Source organism: Schistocerca nitens, chromosome 3 (genome assembly GCF_023898315.1).
Source record: "Schistocerca nitens isolate TAMUIC-IGC-003100 chromosome 3, iqSchNite1.1, whole genome shotgun sequence".
NCBI classification, from domain to species: domain Eukaryota; kingdom Metazoa; phylum Arthropoda; class Insecta; order Orthoptera; family Acrididae; genus Schistocerca; species Schistocerca nitens.
In genome coordinates, this window is record NC_064616.1 from 723068302 (window position 1) to 723085106 (window position 16805).

A 16805-nucleotide genomic window follows, 5' to 3' on the forward strand; every position below is an offset into this window, starting at 1 on the left:
GCGGGAGGCCGGCTGGACGTACCGCCGAATTGCTCAACACGTGGGGCGTGAGGTCTCCACAGTACATCGATGTTGTCGCCAGTGGTCGGCGGAAGGTGCACGTGCCCGTCGACCTGGGACCGGACCGCAGCGACGCACGGATGCACGCCAAGACCGTAGGATCCTACGCAGTGCCGTAGGGGACCGCACCGCCACTTCCCAGCAAATTAGGGACACTGTTGCTCCTGGGGTATCGGCGAGGACCATTCGCAACCGTCTCCATGAAGCTGGGCTACGGTCCCACACACCGTTAGGCCGTCTTCCGCTCGCGCCCCAACATCGTGCAGCCCGCCTCCAGTGGTGTCGCGACAGGCGTGAATGGAGGGACGAATGGAGACGTGTCGTCTTCAGCGATGAGAGTCGCTTCTGCCTTGGTGCCAATGATGGTCGTATGCGTGTTTGGCGCCGTGCAGGTGAGCGCCACAATCAGGACTGCATACGACCGAGGCACACAGGGCCAACACCCGGCATCATGGTGTGGGGAGCGATCTCCTACACTGGCCGTACACCACTGGTGATCGTCGAGGGGACACTGAATAGTGCACGGTACATCCAAACCGTCATCGAACCCATCGTTCTACCATTCCTAGACCGGCAAGGGATCTTGCTGTTCCAACAGGACAATGTACGTCCGCATGTATCCCGTGCCACCCAACGTGCTCTAGAAGGTGTAAGTCAACTACCCTGGCCAGCAAGATCTCTGGATCTGTCCCCCATTGAGCATGTTTGGGACTGGATGAAGCGTCGTCTCACGCGGTCTGCACGTCCAGCACGAACGCTGGTCCAACTGAGGCGCCAGGTGGAAATGGCATGGCAAGCCGTTCCACAGGACTACATCCAGCATCTCTACGATCGTCTCCATGGGAGAATAGCAGCCTGCATTGCTGCGAAAGGTGGATATACACTGTACTAGTGCCGACATTGTGCATGCTCTGTTGCCTGTGTCTATGTGCCTGTGGTTCTGTCAGTGTGATCATGTGATGTATCTGACCCCAGGAATGTGTCAATAAAGTTTCCCCTTCCTGGGACAATGAATTCACGGTGTTCTTATTTCAGTTTCCAGGAGTGTATGTTGAGGATGCCGCAAAGCGTCTTACTGGATTGCAGCATTTCGCACGTAGCCACTGATCAGGCAACACATGTGCAGCGTTCAGTATCGTGATCTGTGCTGCAACAAGATGAGATCTGTGCTCCTGCAATGAAGAATGACGTCTCCCGCGGGTCCTGTGTCAAAACACACTCACACATAAACAAGCGCGAACGCATCGTCATCTCCTTGACACTTAAATCTGTATAGATTTGAGGGACAAAGTCTATATCCATAGGAGAAGTGCAAAAGACGTCTTGTGGCAACTAAATGCTTCATTCTGCTCCGCTTTTTTACATTTGGCATAAGTGATGGACCAATGAAAGCGTGCACTCTTCACCAAACATAAAAAAGTTTATAAGGTATTCAGAATTACCAGCGTAGGAATACTAGGGGACTTCAGAATTAAGTTACATATTATTATAGCATTATTATAGCATCTTTTATTAAATGTTGCATTACATTTCAAACTGACACAGGTACGTCGTCACCAAGTCTCTGTAAACAATGGTCGGAACGTTCTACCAATCGCTCCATTCCTCGACAATAGAAATCCGTTCCCGGGTCACGGTGTCACTCGAGAACTGCTGCGTGAACGTCCTTAGCGTTTAAAAATCTCGTTCCGCATATTTTCTTTCATTTTTCCGAAAAGATGGAAATCGCATGGCGCAAGATATGTAGTTCCCAATCAGCATCACCCAGACCTGTGTGGCATTCGTCAAATTGTTGGCACCATTTCACTACGGTTGGACGCGTCATTGAATTTAGTCCATATATCGCCAGAATGTAATGGTGAATTTGTGTGCAGTCCAGAAGTTTTGCCCTCAAGAATCGTACTGTCCTGCATATTTCAACTTTTAGTACATTTCCCCTTTTATTACATTTCCAGTTGTCGAGGCATTTAAATCGCATACTGTGATGCACTTGTTATCCATACCGTAATATCGCGGCAAAACTGTCTCTGCAGGAAACCCGGAACATGTACTCTCTTCTGACAGTACACTTGTCTTGTTGCGCAATGGTCTTAGCGTGGGACGAAATGTATAACTTACTTCCTGAAAACACTACGTGTAAATCGTAACTCTGCCTATAACATCAACAAAAGTACATGCACCTAGCCTATTCAGCCCAAAGTCTAAGCCCTAAAGAGGGTTCGTAAGTACGTATATTTCAGAACACGTAGTGGCTAAATCTGAACAAGAACTGGGTACATATTTTAATTCATTACAATTCAGAACAGTTAAATCCATTTGTCTTCATTATTAAAGTAGGGTCGGGTGAGTCGCTTCGGGAGGTTTGCTTTGGAAAACGACTGTCGCATTTACGCCAGTGTAGACCTGCAAGTATGGCTGCCTAACGACAAGACGACTGGTCCTTCTGCCACTTCCAAGTTCCTCGCTGGTACCATGAAACGAATGAAAGACCATACATTTCTTACAGTATCATTTATAACAAACAATTTACACATTATTTTCATTTTCAATAATGTTATAAAAGTTAGAACTACTTAGGGCCCATGTGACGGAGACTGATCAATAGTACAATCTGCCAATCACGGTATCATCCCAACACGTGATATAACTGCTACACAATTCTCCTTTAGAAACTCGGTAGTAGCAACTCGCTCCGACATAATGTGGCACTACTGCTCTCTGGAGAGGAGAACTGGACTGGTGCTAAGCGACGTGCTTACTCGTACGTTTCATGCAGTAAATCGAATGCAGCACACGTGCTGCTGTTTACTCTTGGGAAGCGCAGGCGCCTTGAGAATGCTGGCGGAGTCTCCCCTCTTTTCTCAAGAGAGCACTCTGAAAGGAACATTACGTTGACGAGACATACAATGTAACATCATCACATTACCATGTGTAGCGAACGAGTGTTTGGGGAAGTCGCCCTGCTATACCCCTACTCTTACTCGTATCTAAGTAATTTCCACAACTCTAAAAATTCATTTCAAGTTCTCGTTATACAAGCTAAAGTTACTGCTATTAATGTTTTCTGTTCTCGCATTCACTGCAAATACAGAACAAATGACCGAAACCGAAGAGCAAACAATAAAAGTATCAGCAATTACAATGAAATACGCTGTACAGTTCACAGTTCATCTACATCTACAGCGATACTCCGAATGACAACTTCCCGTGTGTGGCAGAGGGTACGTGTGATGTGGTATTATTTCGTCCTTTCCCTGTTCCATTCGCGGATGGCACGTGGGAACAAGAATTGACTGTGAACCACCGTATGAGATCTAATTTCTCCGATTTTCTTGCTGGCGGAATTTCGCGAGGCATATTTGGTAGGAAGTAATATGTTGCCCGACTCTTCGCGGAACGTATTCTCACGGAATTTCAATACTTAGCCTCTCCTTTATGCACAATGCCTCTCCTGCAACGTCTCCCACTGTAGTTTGTTATGCACTTCCATAATGCACCTGCGCCGACTAAACGGTACCGTGACGAAACGTACCAATCTTCGTTGGAGCTCCTCTACCCATTATATTAATTCATCCTGGTGGGGATACCAGGCTGATGAGCAATACTCACGAACCGGCTGAACAATTTCTTTTGTATGCGACTTCTTCCGTAGATAAATTACATTTCCATCACATTCTCCCAATGAATCTCAGCCTGGAACCAGCTCTGCTACAATTTGGTTTATATTACTGTCTCGGTACGATTATCTGGCAGAACAATACTCACAAACCTGCTGAACAAGTTCTTTTGTATGCCACTTCTTTCGTAGATAAATTACGTTTCCATAACATTCTCCCAACGAATCTCAGTCTGGAACCCGCTTTGCTACAATTTGTTTTATGTCACTGTCTCGGTAGAATTATTAGGCAGTAAAGGAACTAAGAAGAGCATGGGAAATTGAATTAAGATTCAGGAAGAAAGAAATAAAAACTACAAGGTTCGTCGATGATGTTAATAGTGTCAAAGAGGAGAAAGACATTCAAGATCAATTAAACGGAATGGATAGTGTATTGAAAAAAATTAGAAGATGAGTGTCAATAAAATAAAAGCAGGGTGATGTAGTGTAGCACAATTAAGTCAGGTGATATTTCTGGAATTAGATTAGGAAATGAGACGCTGAGAGTAGTATATGCGTTTTGCTGATGGGGATTCAAATGGTTCAAATGGCAGCACTATAGGACTCAACATCTGAGGTCATCAGTCCCCTAGACTTAGAAATACTTAAACCTAACTAACCTAAGGACATGACACACATCCATGCCCGAGGCAGGATTCGAACCTGCGGCCGTAGCAGTCGCGCGGTTCAGGACTGAAGCGCCTAGAACAGCTCGGCCACTCCGGCCGGCTTAGAGAAAAATATGACAGTTTCTCGTGCTTGTTTCTAGTGATTAAGCCTCAGATAGCGAAATGCATTGTGCATGTTGTTTACGTCTCGTCATCGTCTGTCAGAAGACTGGCATAATGGTGCTCTCCACCAAGGTCTATCAAGTCTTTTTTATATGTACATAATTTCTGGATCTTGCTTCCATTTGAAGCTACTTACTGTTCCGAAGCCTCTGTTCCCCTGCTACAATTTTTTATCCCTACACTTCCCTCTATTACCAAATTCATGGTTTCTTGATGCTCAGGTTATGTTCAATAACCTATCCCTTCTTCTAGTCAAATAGTTACATACAGCCCTTCTCTCTCTAATTATATTCAATATTACTCCATCATTTACTCAATCTACACATCTAATCTTCATAATGACCTCAGATGTTAAGTCCCATAGTGCTCAGAGCCATTTGAACCATTTCTTTTCTCTAAAAGGAAAAAAGCCAGCTCACGTCGGATGATTAGATATGGTTAGTTGCTTGTTGTGACCAAATTATTTACTGTTCATGGTGAAGAAGTACATTTTGTGCATGTCATCCGCGAGTATATTACACAGACATCACGAGATCATGCGTGAAAACCAACTCAAAACTTATTACGTGCAAACTATTCATCTAGAAAACAACATTGGTACACAACGTGGAATCTACAGAACAATCTGGATTTAATCATAAATGATGTGTTTCCTCAAACGACGAATGATTTAAGTACTGGATTTAAACACTTATATATATATATATATATATATATATATATATATATATATATGTGTGTGTGTGTGTGTGTGTGTGTGTGGAGCCACCAAACAAGCGTTGCTGCAGCTTATATGCAACGTAGATCGACTCCGATGAGGGTATACAAGCACCGACATGTAGACAAGGGGCCGGCCGAAGTGGCCGTGCGGTTAAAGGCGCTGCAGTCTGGAACCGCAAGACCGCTACGGTCGCAGGTTCGAATCCTGCCTTGGGCATGGATGTTTGTGATGTCCTTAGGTTAGTTAGGTTTAACTAGTTCTAAGTTCTAGGGGACTAATGACCTCAGCAGTTGAGTCCCATAGTGCTCAGAGCCATTTTTTTTTTTTTTTGTAGGCAAGGGATTACTGCGGTATTCGTGTCTTTCGGACGTGCATGCGGTAAATGCGGAAACTGCGGCGACGTTATTACCAAATGTGTCCAAACAGATCCAAAGTCTTGTTAACCTTTGCTTAGCTGCCGATGGACGAACACAGGTAGATATACATCGGAGAATGAAGAATTCGTGTGGAGCAGCAAGCCTGTGGAAAACCATCGTTTTGGAATGGTGGATAACGGGTGCTGATTCATGATAACGCACGTCCCCATATCGCAAATGTCGTAACGTAGAAGTTACGCCTACTCAAGTGGGAGACAATCAAGCATCCACCCTATAGTGCTGATCTCTCTCCATGCTTCTTCACGCAGCAGGGCACGTTGTTTTACAAATGAGTATCTTTAACCTGGTGCGTCGGTGTGATGATTGCCTCAATGCTCACGGCGATTTAGCCTGATTGGCATACCGATTACGGCCTTCGAATTACTCACATTGATTTCAGTTTCAGTGTAGTGAGGTGATCGCCTATGTATCTTTTGTGCTGCTTGATATAAATGTGATAATCAATTGCTGATTTTTTATTATGGTCGGGCTGCATGGAGTGGACGCGCGGTTTGAGGCGCCATGTCACGGATTGCGCGGCACCTTACGCCGGAGGTTCGAGTCCTCCCTCGGACATTGGTGCGTGTGTTGCTCTTAGCATACATTAGTTTAAGTTAGTTTAATGTATTGTATTGTATGGTAACCGGGGACCTAGAAACGACAGAGAGGCTCCGTCCCCGCAGCAGCCGCAGTGGTCCACAACCCCACGACGACTACCGCAGTCCACTTCACCCCTCTGCCGCCCTACACCAAACCCAGGGTTATTGCGCGGTTCGGCCCCCAGTGGATCTCCCAAGGAACGTCTCACACCAGACGAGTGTAACCCCTATGTTTGCGTGGTAGACTAATGGTGGTGTACGCGTACGTGGAGAACTTGTTTTGCGCAGCAATCGCCGACATAGTGCAACTGAGGCGGAATAAGGGGAACCAGCCCGCATTCGCCGAGGCAGATGGAAAACCGCCAAAAACCATCCACACACTGGCCGGTTCACCGGACCTCGACACAAATCCGCCGGGCGGTTTCGTGCCGGGGACCAGGCGCTCCTTCCCGCCCGGAAAGCCGTGCGTTAGACCGCACGGCCAACCGGGCGGGCTAAGTTAGCTTAAGTATTGTGTAAGTCTAGAGATCGATGACCTCAGCAGTATGGTCCCTTAAAGATTCACACACATTTTTATAATGGTCGAGGCTAAGTATGTGTTTTCTCAAGAAATATATGTTGGCGTTTTACCCTGTTTTTTGTAAGTAAAACGGTTTGCAACAGTTATCGATCAGTTTGTATATCCTACGGCGCTTTGTGTGCTTTGTAGCCGGCCGCAGTGGTCTAGTGGTTCTAGGCGCGCAGTCTGGAACCGCGCGACTGCTACGGTCGCAGGTTCGAATCCTGCCTCGGGCATGGATGTGTGTGATATCCTTAGGTTAGTTAGGTTTAAGTAGTTCTAAGTTCTAGGGGACTGATGACCACAGATGTTAAGTCCTATAGTGCTCAGAACCATTTGAACCATTTTTTTTATTTTGTTGTGCTTTGTAGTGGCTTAGTATTTTGCTTGTAACGAAAGAAATTCTGACATTTACTTTTCTAAATGTGGATGCAATTTTTGTGATATGGATCCTAAACAGAATACACGGCTGGTGATAAAATTTTCAACATCAGGATATACAAAAAAATGGCTCTGAACACTATGGGACTTAACATCTAAGGTCATCAGTCCCCTAGAAAAAATGGTTCAAATGGCTCTGAGCACTATGGGACTCAACTGCTGAGGTCATAAGTCCCCTAGAACTTAGAACTAGTTAAACCTAACTAACCTAAGGACATCACACACATCGATGCCCGAGGCAGGATTTGAACCTGCGACCGTTGCGGTCGCGCGGTTCCCGACTGAAGCGCCTAGAACCGCTCGGCTACAACGGCCGGCAGGATATACAAAACATAAATTAACGTGCATGTACGGTATAGTAGAAAGAATACATGGAAACATTATTAGGTGATTTGGGTGTGTGCAGGCTGCAAAATTTGGCACTCAGAGCTGCCAACTCTGGCAGCAACAGTGGCCCTAACACAGCTGGACACTGAATCGAACAAAGATTGCATGGCAGATACAGTTACGTCATCGCATGCTACTCGAGGCCCACGAGAAATATGGGCCCCGCAACGAACTATTCACACCGCACTAGTCGCTTTATCCGCTATACTTCGCAAACGCTCGGCTTCGTGCAGGGCCCACAGGAAATCAGTATATTGGTGTAAAGGTACCAACTAAAAATTTTAACTTTGTAGGGTGCTATAGAGAGCTTGAATGAATTTAAACGTGCAGTTAAGAATTATTTAACTCGTCTGAAATAGTTCCTCGCTCTCCACTGGTGACTGCTGCTGCAGTGTCACGCGCTATGACGTAAGCGCCGCGGCCTGTCTTTGTCGTGGGTCTCGAAGCTACACTACACTACACTAAAGAGCCAAAGAAACTGGTACACCTGCCTAATATCGTGTAGGGCCCCCGCGAGCACGCAGAAGTGCCGCAACACGACGTGGCATGGACTCGACTAATGTCTGTAGTAGCCCATTTCTGGAAGGAATTGACACCATGAATCCTGCAGGGCTGTCCATAAATCCGTAAGAGGACGAGGGCGGGGACATCTCTTCTGAACAACAAGCGGCCGGCCGGAGTGGCCGTGCGGTTCTAGGCGTTACAGTCAGGAACCGAGTGACCGCTCCGGTCGCAGGTTCGAATCCTGCCTCGGGCATGGATGTGTGTGATGTCCTTAGGTTAGTTAGGTTTAATTAGTTCTAAGTTCTAGGCGACTGATGACCTCAGAAGTTAAGTCGCATAGTGCTCAGAGCCATTTGAACCATTTGAACAACAAGGGGGCTGGAGATCTCTTCTGAATAGCACGTTGCAAGGCATCCCAGATATGCTCAATAATATTTATGTCTGGGGAGGTTGGAGGCCATTGGAAGTGTTTAAACTCAGAAGAGTGTTCCTGAAGCCACGCTGTAGCAATTATGAAAGTGTGGGGTGTCGCATTGTCCTACTGGAATTCCCCAAGTCCATCGGAATGCACAATTGACATGAATGGATACAGGTGATCAGACAGGAAGCTTACGTGCGTGTCACCTGTCAGAGTCGTATTTAGACGTATCAGGGGTCCCATATCACTCCAACTGCACACGCCCCACTCCATTACAGAGCCTCCACCAGTTTTAACAGTCCCCTGCTGACATGCAAGGTCCATGGAATGATGGGTTTGTCTCCATATCCGTACAAGTCCATCCTCTCGACACAATTTGAAATGAGACTCGTACGACCAGGCGACATGCTTCCAGTCATCAACAGTCCAGTGTCGGTGCTGACGGGCCGAGGCGAGGCGAGGCGAGGCGTAAAGCTTGGTGTCGTGCTGCCGTCAAGGGTATACGAGTGGACCTTCGGCTCCGAAAGCCCATATCGATTATGTTTCGTTGAATGGTTCGCACGCTGACACTTGTTGATGGACCAGCATTAAAATCTGCTGCAATTTGCGGAAGGGTTACACTTCTGTCACGTCGAACGATTCTCTTCATTCGTCGTTGGTCCCGTTCTTGCAGGATCTTATTCCGGCAGCAGCGATGTCGGAGATTTGATGTTTTACGTGATTCCTGATATCCAACGTACACTCGTGAAATGATCGTACGAGAAAATCCCCACTTCATCGCTACCTCGGCGATGCTGTGTCCCATCACTAGTGCGCCGACTATTACACCAGGTTCAAACTGACTTAAATCTTGACAAGCTGCCATTGTAGCAGCAGCAACCGATCTAGCAACTACGCCAGGCACTTGTTGCCTTCTATATGCGTTGCCGACCGCAGCACAGTATTCTGCCTGTTTACACATCTCTGTATTTCAGTACGCATGCCTATACCAGTTTCTTTGGTGCTTCAGTGTACTTCAGCTCTACACCAGAGTTCGTCAAAGTGGCTGGCGAGTGGTGACCTGACACCCTCTCGGTAACCAATGGCCATATGTTTTCAGTGGGTGAAAAACTTGGAAAAAATGCTGGTCATGGGAACACTCGACTACCCTCTGCATCGAGGTAGATCAGGACAACACGGGAAACATACAATTTTCCATTATCTCTTTGACACATAATGTAAAGGAGAAAAAATGGTTCAAATGGCTCTGAGCACTATGGGACTCAACATCTTAGGTCATAAGTCCCCTAGAACTTAGAACTACTTAAACCTAACTAACCTAAGGACATTACACACACCCATGCCCGAGGCAGGATTCGAACCTGCGACCGTAGCAGTCCCGCGGTTCCGGACTGCAGCGCCAGAACCGCTAGACCACCGCGGCCGGCTGTAAAGGAGACCTCTAAGGTAGTGCTTAACTTCCTGTCTTTACATGCCAAAAATGTAATGGCTGCTGTTCAGTTTACTTCTATGCGAACGGGAGGTGATCTTGTTGTGTATCCAGTGGCAGCCCAAGCTATTACACGAGGGGCTGGCCCCATAGAATTGTGCGAGTGTATACCTGTCTTGCTGCAAACAAGCCAATTTCCTGACTCGAGGTACGTGACGTTGCTGTATGATTCTGCACGATCGAACGGACAATATGTCTGACGACTAGGGCACTAGTCCCTTGGGGTCGTTAACATCCTGCATGGCATTGAATATAACCCTCCTTGACAATCGATTCCATATTTAAATGACAGTGTTGGGATCGCCACCAATGCGAAGAGGGATATCGCGGATTGCATTCTCGATTGTCGACAATATGCCGCTATCGAATTCCAGCTCGTAGTGGTAGATGTTTCTCCTTCTCTGAGGAGGCAGAACACAATCTTCTCATAAACAAACAACATTCAGATAGAATTTTTATTGCGTAATCTTTCCTTATAGAAAGCGTTACTCTTATTTGCGGGGAACCCCGTAAGATAACGAGATTTCAAACAAAGCCTCAACTTGACGATGCCCAGAAAACTGCGGAATCGGCCCGAAAATTTGTAGATGAGATAAGCAAACATCTATAATTAAGGAATTTGTTTTCAACTCCGACAATCGGGATTTGAAGAAGAAACATATGGGAAAGGAACCCTGGAAATTAGAAGTACCAAGAGAGTTGTATCAAAATTAACTAACATCAACGCCTCAAATCGTTCGTATACAATTACGCCCACTGTTAATCTGGCTGGTAAATTGGCTGGAAAGTTATTTATTGTGGCCGGCCGGAGTGGCCGAGCGGTTCTAGGCGCTACAGTCTGGAACCGCGCGACTGCTACGGTCGCAGGTTCGAATCCTGCGTGATGTCCTTAGGTTAGTTAGGTTTAAGTAGTTCTAAGTTCTAGGGGACTGATGACATTAGAAGTTAAGTTCCATAGTGCTGAGAGACATTTGAACCATTTATATTTATTGTGCTGCGAAAAGTTGAAGGTGCTCTGCTCCCTACGATTTTTGTGTGTGTGTGTGTGTGTGATCTTGCATGGGTGGCAGGGAATATTTACGTCACAGGAAACAAGAGTGAGAAAATGGGCGTAAGAGAACTCGAACTATGGTATAAACACTGCTTTTGGCCAATAGCTGGTCAAAATAATTGGGTTTCACTTGCTTCCTGGTCTGCGTATAAAAATCGCACTTCTTTAGAGCAAACTATCCCTCCTGGTAAGTGTGTGACATTTCCGTTCATACCAGGTGGAACAACTGTACATATTCAGTCTCTGGATGTTTGTTTTTTCCGTGCCTATAAAAGATATTATCGGATCGCAGCTACGCCTTAAGCGATAGCTAGTTTCACGATAAACTCCCCTACAGACTGGTTTTTCTCAGTCAGCTGCAAGCCGTCACATTCCATCAGTTCTCATCACCCCATTACACCAATATGATTCCACATGCAATTTTTAAAAGTGGGTATCTAGCTGAATGTCTTGCACGGTTTTTAGCTGCCAAAGAGTTCGCCATGGTGCAAGTTAATGGTTTGTTTTGAACATTTTTTGAATGTCGACGATTTCAATTTCGTGAAGTTTAATACATACATCCCATAAAGGATGATCCCTGCACCTCCCGGACACTCATTTTCTGTCGCCCTCCTGATGCACATGGTGAGTCATTAGCAGCTAATATTTTTCCTATCTTAAAAGTTAACATATCACTTTAAAAGGAGCTTTACTAAAGATTGAACTTGTGACCTCGCACTCAAGGCGTTCCTTGTTAGTGCTATTATGCTGAAATGCTAAACGTTTTTGCATATCCAAATATGTAGCACACTTCACGCGAAATTGACGTTTGTTGTATGCTGACTCCGTGGTGTTTCAGTTTTAATGCCCAGTAGTGGGTAAGGTAGAGCTGAAGTTTGATTTGAGGAGAGCAGTGCTTTAATAGACATAGCCCGCTCGGGTATGGTTTATCATTACCTTTCTCTGACATTTGAACTGACTTACCCAGCTTGATATGTAGAGATGTAGAGTTTAACATGGACTCTGAATCACAGAGTAGTTAGGCTTTTTCACATTAACAAATCATTCCCAAATGTGAAAGAAGCGATAAATGACAGAATAAATCCTAGGCCCGACAGATTAGATCCCAGACCTTTGCTTTTATAGTCTGATTCTTACCAGTTAACCCACAATTTTTGTTTTTATTTTATTTTACTCCGACGTTACTCTCGCCAATTTCCCCTAAATGGCTACAGTTCTTTAACCTACACTCCAGGCCTTCACAGACTCTTTCCACTAAAATGAATAGAAAAAAGAGATAGTTTACTGTTGCCATGGCTGTGAATGCTGGATGTCATGTGCGATCTGCAAGCTGTGCGTGAGCTGTGTCACAACAGCTGAACATTCCACTGTCCATCGTTCAAAAAATGCTGCGAACAAATGTGAAATTGTATCTTTAATGTGTTTCCAGGTTGTCGTGGACGCAGATGGTCGCCACAAGCAGCAACGTTTGCTGTCTGGAATGTAAACGAGTCTTACTCACGGTTTCGTTGAGACCACTCACACCGGCCTAACCCCAACCACACTCACTGCTGCTGAGCCGTCTCGTAGCGCCGACTGCAGACTGAACGCCGCTGTCCAGGGATGCGACCCAAAGCGGAATGTGCCGCCGAGCCTAGTCGCGTAATTACGTGTTAGTCATGCTGTGTCTTCAGTTGTGCGTCATCACATACAATTTTCGGAAGATGAAAACCGAAATTCGGTAGCCATTTTCGGCAGGTCATGTTTACATGTAAGGTCTGAAGCGTTTTCGCTAGACCGGTCAAATATCAATTTTTCAACCGTCGGTTGTTTTACACAAATAGCTTCTGGAAATCAGCTGTTCCGGTTTCTGGTTTAGTGAGCACAATGGCCGATTCTCTTCACTGAAATGCTGGAGTTAGACAACTTCATGCTCAGTCTAATATTTCAACTTCATCTTCGGTGCACAAAACAAGATGTATCCTGACAACCCAAGCACTTTTCAAAAGCGCATGTGCGTTTACATGGGAGCAAAAATCGATGGAGGAAGAGCAAATCCGGCAGTTGGAATCGCATTGCAAGGATCGATATCCGGTTGTTTACATGACCAACCAACAAAGGCACTGGGAAATCGGCTAAAGGAATACGGTTATGAGAGCCCTAAGCAAACGGGTGGACTCGAACTCCTTAATCAGAAAAAGTCGAGGAAGGATCCACTAATCCTGCTACACGGATTATGCAATTGCACTTTAGGTAGAAAAGTGCATGCATATGTTTGGGCGCTACGGTCGCAGGTTCGAATCCTGCCTCGGGCATGGATGTGTGTGATGTCCTTAGATTAGTTAGGTTTAAGTAGTTCTAAGTTCTAGGGGACTGATGACCTCAAAAGTTAAGTCCCATAGTGCTCAGAACCATTTGAACCATATGTTTGGGCAAACGAGTCCCTTGCACTTTGGAGAACGACAAACGCGCGCCGCCTATTTCATTCGCGTTGTAACTCTTGTTTCATTCAGCTCACCCTTATATTTTTGTAATCTGTGATGTATATTGACTCTTGCATTCCGTTAAATAGTGACAGCTCTGGTTCTATATCATTAACTGATAAGAAGACCAAAGACAGACAAGTGTTAATCTAGAACAAAGTGGACAGATTGTACTTTTTGAAGTGTGTGTCGTATTAAATATAAATGTTATCCTTAGCATACAAATATGTTCTTAATAAAAATGTTTACGATTGAAGCTCGTCATTGTATACACTGAAGCGCCAAAGAAATTGGAACAGGCATGCGTATTTAAACACAGAGATATGTAAACAGGCAAAATACGGCGCTGCGGCCGGCAACGCCTATATGAGACAACAAGTGTCTGGCGCAGTTGTTAGATCGGTTTTTGCTGCTACAATGGCAGCTAAAATGTTGTGTGAGGGTCTCCCGTCAGGTAGACCGTTCGGCGACTTGAGAATCGATGGGGATGAAATGATGATGATTAGTACAACACAACATCCAGTCCCTGGGCGGATAAAATCTCCGACCAAGTCGGGAATCGAACCCGCGCCCTTACGATTGACATTCTGTCTCGCTGACAGTTCGTCGTTGATCCATTAACTCAGTTTTTCTTATTACAGAGGGCAGCTAACTCTCTGACCGAACACGCTGAGCTACCGCGCCGGCTTGCCACTCAGCTAACGGGGGCGGGCACAATAGCAGCTTATCAACATTTAAGTGAGTCTGAACGTGATGTTATAGTCGGCGCACGAGCGATGGGACACAGCATCACCGAGGTAGCGGCGAAGTGGGGATTTTCCGGTACGAAGCTTTTACGAGTATACCATGAATATAAGGAATCTGATAAAAAAATCAGATCTCCGACATTGCTGCGGCCGGAAAAAGATCCTGCAAGAATGGGACCATCGACGACTTAAGAGAATAGTTCAGTGTGACTGAAGTGCAACTCTCCCGCAAACTGCTGCAGATTTCAATGCTGCACCATCAAGTATCAGCGTACAAACCATTCAACGAAACATCATCGATATGGGGTTTTGGAACCGAAGGCCCACCCGTGTACCCTTGATGATTGCACGACACAAAGCTTTACCCCTCGCCTGGACTCGTCATCACTGACATTGGACTGTTGATGACTAAAATCATGTTGCCTGGTCGGACGAGTGTCGTTTCAAATTGTATCGAACGGATGGACGTGTACTGGTATGAAGACAACCTTATGAATCCATGAACCTTGCATGTCAGCAGAGGACTATTCAAGTTGTCAGATGCTCTGCAAAGGTGTGAGGCGTGTGCAGTTGGAATGATATGCGACCCCTGATACGTCTAGATAGACTCTGACAGGTGACACGTACGTAAGCATCCTGTCTGATCACCTACATCGATTCATACCCATTGTGGATTCTGACGGACTTGGGCAATTCCAGCAGGTCAATGTGATACCCCACACGTCCAGAATTGTTACAGACGTGTTCCAGGGACACTCTTCTGTGTTTAAACACTTCCGCTGGCCCCAGATATGAACATTATTGAGCATATCTGAGATGCCTTGCAACGTGCTGTTAAGAGATCTCCATCCCCTCGTACTCTTACGGATTAATGGACAGCCCTGCAAGATTCATTGTGTCAGTTCCCCCCAGCACTACTTCAGACGTTAGTCGAGTCCATGCTACGTCGTGTTGCGGCACTCCTGCATGCTGGCGGGGGCCCTACACGATATTAGGCAGGTGTACCAGTTTCTTTGACTCTTCAGTGTGTTTTATATTAGGAAAGACCTAATCATAAATAAAATATTTAAAGATGCCTCTTAATAGTAAAACATCAATTTCAGATACAAGCCGGCCGCGGTGGTCTCGCGGTTCTAGGCGCGCAGTCCGGAACCGTGCGACTGCTACGGTCGCAGGTTCGAATCCTGCCTCGGGCATGGATGTGTGTGATGTCCTTAGGTTAGTTAGGTTTAAGTAGTTCTAAGTTCTAGGGGACTAATGACCACAGCAGTTGAGTCCCATAGTGCTCAGAGCCATTTGAACCATTTTTTTCAGATACAAATGAGCTGATTGCAAAGTTGCTTAATTTTATATCATTCTATTCCCACCCCTGCTGCATCAGTAGATGCGAAATGTCACGAGGGCAGTCGCCATTCAACCAATGACCCAAACATCCTCTGGATATGACACAGATCTAAGTAACTTTGATTTTTTTACATGTCACCTGCTTTCCATCACCAGTCACACCCTACGCTTGGGTGCTAGGCAAGTCTTACCTTCAGTGTTTTTGAGATGAGTCATAGGTGTACCAAGAGCTGAAAATGTTCGAGATGTTTTACATTTCTGCTCTACATGCCACCCATTTCCCCTCATCCCCACCAATACTTTAGTGCTGAAATGTCATCAGAGCTCTCACCAATCAACTCAGCAACACCGAACAATATACACTCCTGGAAATTGAAATAAGAACACCATGAATTCATTGTCCCAGGAAGGGGAAACTTTATTGACACATTCCTGGGGTCAGATACATCACATGATCACACTGACAGAACCACAGGCACATAGACACAGGCAACAGAGCATGCACAATGTCGGCACTAGTACAGTGTATATCCACCTTTCGCAGCAATGCAGGCTGCTATTCTCCCATGGAGACGATCGTAGAGATGCTGGATGTAGTCCTGTGGAACGGCTTGCCATGCCATTTCCACCTGGCGCCTCAGTTGGACCAGCGTTCGTGCTGGACGTGCAGACCGCGTGAGACGACGCTTCATCCAGTCCCAAACATGCTCAATGGGGGACAGATCCGGAGATCTTGCTGGCCAGGGTAGTTGACTTACACCTTCTAGAGCACGTTGGGTGGCACGGGATACATGCGGACGTGCATTGTCCTGTTGGAACAGCAAGTTCCCTTGCCGGTCTAGGAATGGTAGAACGATGGGTTCGATGACGGTTTGGATGTACCGTGCACTATTCAGTGTCCCCTCGACGATCACCAGTGGTGTACGGCCAGTGTAGGAGATCGCTCCCCACACCATGATGCCGGGTGTTGGCCCTGTGTGCCTCGGTCGTATGCAGTCCTGATTGTGGCGCTCACCTGCACGGCGCCAAACACGCATACGACCATCATTGGCACCAAGGCAGAAGCGACTCTCATCGCTGAAGACGACACGTCTCCATTCGTCCCTCCATTCACGCCTGTCGCGACACCACTGGAGGCGGGCTGCACGATGTTGGGGCGTGA